Source organism: Pinus tabuliformis, chromosome 4_2 (genome assembly GCF_031772625.1).
Source record: "Pinus tabuliformis cultivar Carrire ecotype Pingquan chromosome 4_2, CPIR1, whole genome shotgun sequence".
Classification (NCBI taxonomy): Eukaryota; Viridiplantae; Streptophyta; class Pinopsida; order Pinales; family Pinaceae; genus Pinus; species Pinus tabuliformis.
The window spans coordinates 129,750,640-129,760,375 of NC_142304.1; positions in this window are offsets into that span (position 1 = coordinate 129,750,640).

Sequence of the window (9,736 nt, forward strand, 5' to 3'; positions counted from 1 at the left end):
AAGGGATGTAAAGAAATCAAAAGAAAATTATAGCTTGAGGTATACACCCTCTTATATAGCCACCTATCCAAAGAATATCCATGCACATCACATCTATCAAAGTCACAATGAACTCTAAATAAACATTTTGACCCTGATAAATGATAAATTTCCCATCATTACAAGGGGGTTATATCATCACTATTACTTCATATATCAATGAATCTTGTAAAACACGCCATATCAAATGAAAAAAGAGGAAAATATGGAGGCTTGGAAAAACAAAGGCAAGGGAAGGAAACTCAAACAACTAAATTCTCCCTCCACAAAGGCACTTATGGACAATGGCCTTATGTAACCTACTCTAAGACTATGACACCATTTATAAAGTAAACCCCAAGCCATAATACCTTTCACTTGCACCTATAATTTGAAATGGTTATCTTAGGAGTTGTTCCCCCCATTAGGGTTTAAAGCACCCAATAAGGTCATGTGATAACCATCCCATGCCTAAGTATGGTAACTTGCTCACAATCATAAGCTAGTAAGACATTTGAACATGATACTTGTATGAAGTAATTTGATGGATTTGGCATTCAATATGGTCCACTTTGATGTTCTTATGGTTCTTGTACCCATGATGTTGACCTCACTTGGTTCTTTGAGTGTGTCTTATATAATTCAACAAGGTATTGCTAAAATTACTTAATGGATTATTTGATGCTAATCTTAACCTTCCATAGCGTGAAATTTCCTTAATTGTATTTACTGGAAATTATTCTTCTATCTTATGTAGATTATCTTTCTTTAGAAATTGATTACAGAAAAATAATAAATAGAATCACTACTCCAAATTTCACCAATAATAATAGGAACTGAGAAAATTAACGCACACACAAAATTTAGACACCGATATTTTTGGACAATAGTCCTTGGAAAAAGCCCAGTGCGGGGAAAACCAATTCTACAAATGAGGGTTTTATTATTAATAAAAATCTTAGGTAATTGAAAATTACATAGACTTCTTGCTTATCATTGGAAAAGGTCCAATAATATATTTTCTTCACCTCTACTAGCCAAATCAATCTAGAAAATCCTCTATGAATAAACTCATCCTTTCTCTGTGCAACTCACACCTCCTCTCACGACATGCACTGGAAAAACTAGAAATATGCATGACCTCTTCATGAACTCACACTGCCTCCAAAAATTTATTCCGGAAATAATCTCAGCCTCTAGCAACTTGCTAAAGCAACTCACACCTCCTCCAACCACTGGAAATCGAATTGCTTCCCAACAAATCACACTGGCTAATGCTACCTCTCTAAAAATGAATTTGGCCTCCTTCCTTCACTCAGAATAATTGGAATCTTCGTGAAGAATTTCTCCATAAATTCTCTCCTTAATTATCCTACTGAAACCCCATTGCTGGTGTCCTCCACTCTATCACCACACCCTTGCTCTCACTACTGTGTCTCCAAAATCCCCATCAATTTTCTCTAATAATCTCTCATTGACGAATCAAGGACCACTATCTAACTATAATAGATATCTAAGATCATCTTGACCCCATCACATGAATTTTCTAAAAGTCACTAGAGCAAAACTTATGCCTCAATTAATCGATTTAATTAGACTTATGAAAATAATTGAACACTAGCTAATTAATCTAATTGATACATTTCCCTTAGAAACATTTTTTGAGCCTTGGAGATAATTATCCGCATGTGTTCCTTTGCCTCATAGACACCAATATATACTAGAACACATTCACAAGCCACAAAAAATAACAATCCCTTTTAACGAGGAAGGTGTTCTCCAATAGTCCCAAGTTATCCCTAAAGAAGGCAAACTTTGCCTTACCCAAGGCCTTCATTGGAATATTTGCAACCTATTGATATGTGGAAACATATTATAGCCGAATTGATCTGCGTTTAACACAATCTCTGATGAAGTGGTATATGATGTTGATGTTTTTCAACCTATCATGGAACACTGGATTCTCAAAGAGCTTAATGCAACTTTGATTGTCATAGTAGATACTAGTTGAATTCATCCTCTAACCAAATAGTGCCACTAGCATCTTTTGAAGCCAAATAGCTTCACATGTAGTCATGCTTACTACCATGTGTTCTGCCTCTACAAAACTCAGCGCCATGGATTTTTGCCTCATGTTGCACCAAGAGACAACCCCTAATCCAATACTAAAGAAACACCTTGAGGTGCTTTTCCAATCCACTACACTACCTACATAGTCTGTATTTGTATATCCCATCAATTTGACACCATCATCTTGAGTAAATGTCAAACCATACTTGTATATATTGCAATACATGTCTCATTGTTTTCCCATGTACTCTCATCGGTTCCACCATGAATTGATTGAAAGTGTTGACAATGAAACAAATATCTTGCCTTGTGTTGACTAGATACATAAGAGAGCCAATAAGTTTCCTATACAAGGTTGGGTCCACTGTTGCATCCTTTGATGTTTCTATCTTCCTCCAATTGGTAATCATAGGGGTAGACATGGGTCTATAATCTTGCATCTTGAATTTCTTCAAAACATCCATAGTATATTTTCCTTGCCCAAGGAATATCTCCCCTTCTATCTTCCATACCTCCAGTCCTAGGAATTAATGCATCATTCCCAAATCCTTCATCTTGAACTCTGCTACTAAGTCCCTCTTGTAGTTCTCTATGAACCTTGATGAACCTATCATAAATATATCATCCACATATATTACGAGAATGAGAGGCTCACCTCTTACCATCAAATAGTAGAGGTCCAAGTCTGCCTCACTCTTAACGAAGCCCGTCTGCTGCAAGTAACTTTCAGTTCGACCATACCATGCTTTGGGACCTTGCTTGGGTCCGTATAGAACCTTCTTCAACCTGAATACCTGAGTTTCTCTCACATGCGTCTGAAATCATTCTAAATTTTCGATGTATACCTCCTCTTCTATCACTCCATTCAGAAAATTTGTCTTGACTTCCATTTGGTGAATTTTCCATCCCATCTACACTATTAGAGAGATCACAACCTTGATAGAAGTGTATCTAGCCACTAGAGTGAATGTCCCCTCATAGTATATGCCCTCTTTATGAGAAAATCCCTTAGCCACGAACGTAGCCTTATACTTGTCCACACTGTCATTTGCAACATATTTGATCTTGTAGATCTAACAAGAGCCAATTATTTCCCTATCCACTAGTCTAGGCATGACTTGCCATACATCATTTAGCATGGTGGAGCTGTATTCCTCCACAAATGCATCTTGCCACACATGATGCTACATGACCTCGTGATATCTAGAAGGCTCTCTGTTAATGAAATCTGTCACCAATGCCGTATACCTGTGTGGATTTCTTCGCTCTTAGGTGCTTGCGCTAGGATCTCCCACAAACTCTTTCGCATCTATCAATGTTTGAAGCACCTCTTTGTTTCTTCTTCCACTGGTGGTGGTTGGAGTTGTTAATTCGATAGCTTAGGGACAAATTCCCTTCTCTGGTCAATATTCCTGATCAAGAAAGAGCCCTCCTAGCCCTTGGAAGAATTTAATTTGGTTAAGGAAAAATATATTTTAATATGAAAATTGACATGTGTAGAAAAGGACAGTTTGGCTCAAAAGAGAAATTGGACACCCTTGGATGGCTATAAATACAAGTCAAGTGACCCTCATTTGGAGATCATCATCAAGCATTCTTATTTTCTATTCTTTGGTTTTGGCTCGCATAGGTATGAAATTGGTTTGTGGAGAATTCATTCGCATAGGTCTAAAATTGGCAGGGTTTGACCTCGCACATGCAGATTAGGGTTTTTAGTTCATCGTCGCAGGGTTGTCATGGGACATTTTCAGTCGTAGCCGCATGCACATAAGCCTCTCTATGCGACCAGAACACTTAAGTTTCACGTAGGGGCATTTTCCATTTCGATCAAGACTTAGGGTTTCAGGTGACACAGTTAACCGTATATTTCGATAGTTGACCACATATGTTGACAATTGACCGCATGCTTCTAAATCATGATTTTATTAGTAGCGTTGTTGGGTTTATCTCTTGGATATTGTTTGATTGATTTTTTTGGATAGTTTTGTAGTTGAAGAAATGAATCATTGTACTCTCTCTTTGCTGAACATTTTATGACAATCTAATAAGAAGAATAATTTGAAAGGATTATCCCCCTTGTGGGGTTTTTCCTTGGTCTCTGGCCAATCCTCGTGTGTCTATGTGTGAATGTTTTTCTTCTATTATTCCTTGATGTTATGTTGCATTGTTGATGATATTTTTCTTTCTACATAATTTCATATGATGTAACGATGTTATAATGTTGTGGGTGAATTCAATATGTAAATAATGAAATGCAATTATTTAAAGCAAAGAACAATATAGCCCTAAGAAAAATTAACATGGGTTCAGAGTTGGGTTGAAGAAAACCCCTGTAAATACACCATTGATGGAAGCAAGAGAAGATGGAGGAGACCTAAAAGAAGGGTTTCTAAGAAACCCTAGAATATGATAAAAGGTTTGAGCATGATCAGTATTAAGATTCTCTAAGACTTGCGACAGGCTGAGTGTAACCCTAGATGGGTTAGTCTCAATTAGGTCTAGTTGTTGAAGTCAATGGAAATATTGAACACAATATTTTTACATGGATAATGGATAATACTAACTCTTTAAGGCCGGTTCAAGAGGGAGATGATCACCTTCTCATTCAAGATAAGTACCTTTTTAATATTTATGTTATTTCTTTATGATACTAGATTTTTTTTTATTGTTGAACCTTCCTGCATATTTAAGTATTTGAATACTTCTAACTCCATATGATATGTAATAAGCCTATCCTTCTTAAGGATCATCTAAGTTGCAAGAAAAGAGAGCTAGTTCATGAAGTGAAGAGCTGGTGTTGGAAAATGAAATAAGACCCGAGGAAAACTTTTGAAAGTTTTCTAAGTAGCATCTGAAAATTTCAATATGCAAGTACTACAACTGCCATGGAAAATAAGTGTTACAAGTTGCAAAGGTATATGAATACTACAAGGTATGTGTAGTATATTATTTTAGTGTTATGATTTAGTTGCAAGATTGAATGGAAAATCAATCCATAAGGTATGTGGAGAATATCACCTTCAAAAATGACTCATGCCTTCATATGAAAGTAAGTTTGATCTCTAGTACATGTGATATATTGGTGCACTTGATATTTGGCAAGTATCTTACATTTTATTAGACATGGTGGATTCCCTGTTTTTATAAAGAAGGATAGAAACATTGATTTTTGATATATGGAAACTTGATAAGCATGGTAACCTTGATTGTAAAAGTGTGAAAATAAGATTGATACTTAGGGTCTTCTTGTTGTTCTTGGTTAGGTTTGTTAAGATTAGTAAATTTGACAAGTGGAAACATTGAATGCCCTGACTTGATGATTGAGTAAAGAAGTGATTATGGTCCTTAAAGTATGAAGATACACTTATATGATATTAAGATTTGGTGAATGTCTAATGACATGTTCACATGTGACAATGATGTAGCTGATGATGATTTGTTATGACTAGGATGAATATATGTTTGAAAACCTGATATAGTTTTATTTTGTGATCTAACAATCTTGTTGATGCATGAAAATATTATGATAGACAAGTTTATGTCTTGAATGATGATGATTGGAGAGGCTTCCCATTCAAAGGGAGAAATTCTCCATGATATCCCAACACCTATTATTATTTGCATAGAATATTCTTGATTGTTGATGCATAAAATGATCATCTGATGTTGTTGAAGTTCTGGTTCGAGCAGAGAGGGTTTCTCCTAGTCCAAACCACAACCACTGGGAGAAAGGCTTAGAGGTGTGGCTATAGGCCTCCTAGCAGCACTAAATAAGGCCTATGGGTGCATTTGAGCCGGTAGGATACAAAAAATAAAGGAGTGCCCCCGGAATATGACAGACCTACATACATAAAGCATACGATAGAGACTTCTATAAGCAGGGAAATTAAGGAACAATGAGATTTACATAATGTTTGACTTGTTGCAAAGAATTTGAATGCCTTGACTTATCTTGTGTTTGCAGGGGTTTGTAGTATGCATTGATTTTTACTTTGAATAAATGTATGGCAGCAACTTATATGGCTTGTCATTGGTGTATGCATTTACATTTAGTAATAGAAATAATTCATATTATGATCATGGAGGTGGCTTGATGAAGTTTGATGTTTCTTGGTAAATGACAATTGTTGACTTGACGATAAGGTTTGGTTGATTTGATTGCACAATATCGATTTTTTCCAGGTTGGGTATATTGGTTTGGTCAATGCTATGTTTGCTAAAAGCATTGTATGGTTTGTAACTAGCTCCCCGAGCCTGGCATGTTCGCGTTGATAGTTACCCGGTGAAGCCTAGTAGCAGTACTAATCTGAACCTCTAAGTTGGTCCAAGGTACGCCTTTGATTTTTGTTTTATATGATGGATGATCTATTCTAGATAGGTAGTGACCCTCTAATGATCAAAGTAAGAGGGATTTGGCCTTTGGGTTCAAGATGAAGTATCTTCACATGATGACTTTCTAGGATTAAAAGTTTAACAGAGACCTGGAGAGGAAAATATGTCATGAAGCTATTGGAGAGATCTGGAATGACGAAATGAAAATCCTTGAACACCTTGATGAAATTGAATTTCAAGAAGTTATGCAGAGATATTGCTGAACCTGACTTGGAAATTAACAAACGATTGAGGAATTAATGTTTCGTGTTAACACCCATCCGGATATATGTTTTGTAGAGAACAACCTGAGTCAATTCATGATTGAGCCGCTTCATACACATTGGATTTTTGCCAAGCACATTTTGAAATGTTTGTATAGGTTGATCAATCTTGGTCTAAGGTATACTACAAGAGATGTATGATTGCATGGATGCACTGATGCTAATTGGGCTGGAAGCGTTATTAATAAGAAGAGCAAATTTGGGTGCTTCTTTAGTTTGGGTGTGCCATGATATCTTGGATGAGTGGGAAATAGAAGTTCGTAGCTTTAAGCATGATCGAGGTTGAGTACATTGTTGCTAGTATGGCTATTTGTGAGGAAGTTTGGTTAAGGAAGCTCTTTGGAGAGCTGTTTAAGCAAATTCTAGATACACCAATGATATATTGTGACAACAAGAGTGGGAATCGATTGGCAAAGAATATTGTATATAGCTAGGACTGAGATATATTCATAGATTGACACAATGTTGCTTTATGAGACAAGCTTCAGCTTGTGGTTGTTTCATCCGTGAGAGGGAGGATGAATAAGGTATCCTTTAGTGACATATTTTTTCTAACATAATATTTGATTTGATGTCCTGCATGAACAAGAAAACAAAGGACGATTGCTCTTGGTAATGTATGATTGAACTCTTCAGTGAATTGTTTGAGCTAGTACCAAATATGAGCACATTGATATGTTTATGATCTATAGAGAGCAACATGGCTTGATGGATGTGACCCTCCTGAGTAAGGGTTCGGGATGATCGAGGAAACTAAGCTAGCTCTCCCCCTTGTTTGAGCTCCCAAGGTGAGGAATTAAGTCGTAGAGCTCTTGGGGTTGAGGGATCTTTGGACAATAGGGTATCTCCCCTATTTGTCACCCATACATTGTGTGTGATCCTTGTCCATTTTGACAAGTGGGGTATCTCCCCCTATCTTGGTCTATGCAAAGTATACCCCAGTTGGCATATGTATTTCCCACCCATCTAGCCAATGGGTTCTGGCTGCTTGTGTTAGGCACAATCCTTACAATTTATGGTAAGTGGCATCCAGCTCAAGCTAGAGATGTAGGTGTTCTACCACATGACACTTAAGGGTCATCGCTGGGAAGATCAACATGCAACATGATGATTTAGATCCTTACCTCATATAGCAAGTGGTATCTCGCCCATTGATTTCACAATGGGATGGTTGTGATCATTGTTTGGTAAGTGGTATCTCGCCTATTACTTGATATAGGGTGGTAGTCAGATGCTCCCCTATGTGAGATGAGTTGGGGTGAGAGTGTCCCATAGGACCTTCTCCATCGTCGCAAACATGAGGTGAGAGTGTCTCATAGGACCTTCCTCATTGTCCTTGGATTCTGAGTGGTAGCATTGGCTCCCCGATGATGAGGTTCACAGGTTGTAGCATTGGCTCCCCACTGGCAGAGATTCCCGAGTAGTAGCATTGGGCTCCCCATTGGAAGTGATTTTAGGTGGTAGTAGTGGCTACACGATGGATAGAGGGTAGTAGCTTGGGTTCCCCTTAATGTCAAATTATTCTTCTTTTAGATTCAAAAGTGTTCAACATATGAGAAAAGATGAGCAAAGATCAGCAAAGATAAGCAAAGATGAGAAAATATGAGAAAATATAAGCAAAGATGAGCAGGGATGAGTAGAGATGAGCAAAGACGACATTTGTTGACAATATATTTGTGATGGGACATATGTTATAGTCGGTAATTTCTCCCTAACTGAGAGGGAGTGTTAATTTGGTAGCTCAGGGACAAATTCCCTCTTTTGGTGAATCTTCCTCATCAAGGAAGACCCCTCCTATCGCTTGGAAGAATTTAATTTGGTTAAGGAAAAATATATTTTAATATGAAAACCCACATGTGTAGAAAATGATAGTTCAACTCAAAAGAGAAATTGGACAGCCTTGGATGGCTATAAATACAAGTCAAGTGACCCTCATTTAGATATCGTCATCAAGCATTCTTATTTTATATTCTTTGGTTTTGGCTCACAAAGGTTTGAAATTGGTTTCTGTAGAATTCATTCACATAGGTCCAATATTGGCAGGGTTCGAGCTCACATGTGTGGATTTGGGTTTTTGGTTCACAGCTGTAGGGTTGTCACAAGAAATTTATGGTTGTAGCCACACACACAAAAGCCCCTTTATGCGGCCATAACACTTCAGCTACACACATGAGCACTTGCTCTGTGCGACCAAGACCTAGGGTTTCAGGTGACAGTTAACCGCAGATTTCAACAACTAACCACAAATGTTGACAGTTGAATGCAAGCTTCTGAAGTATGATTTGATTAGTAGTGTTGTTAGGTTTATCTCTTGGATATTATTTGATTGATTTTTTTGGATAGTTTTGTGGTTGAAGAATTGAATCATTGTACTCTCTCTCTTTGTTGAACATTTTATGACAATCTAATAAGAAGAATAATTTGAAATGGTTTTCCCCCTTGTGGGGTTTTGCCTTGGTCTCCGACCAATCCTAGTGTCTCTATGTGTGAATGATTTTCTTCTATTATTCCTTTATGTTCTGTTGCATTGTTGATGATATTGTTCTTTCTACATAATCACATATGTTGTAATGATGTTATAATGTTGTGGGGTGAATTCAATATGTAAGTAATTAAATGCAATTATTTAAAGAAAAGAACAATATATCCCTAAGAAAAAATACTAGGAGCTTCATGCTTCTCATCTTACCCCTGTTGCTCCATTTGCTATGAACTCTCCTCTACACTTGTAGCTTCACCTGTACTAGTCAATGTACTCGTACTAGTGATTTGAGTCTAAGATCCCTTTTCAACTCTTGGAGCTTTTGTTGGCCCGCTCTGATCATCTGCTGGCAACTCACAAGATCTTTTGAAGGCTTTCTCCTCCCGGAATTTCACATCCCGTCTCATGATAATCTTCCTGCTACTAGGAATGTAAATAATGTATGCCTTGGATGTTTTGTTGTATCCAATGAAATATCCTTTTTTCATAGTTTGATCCAACTTGGTGCATT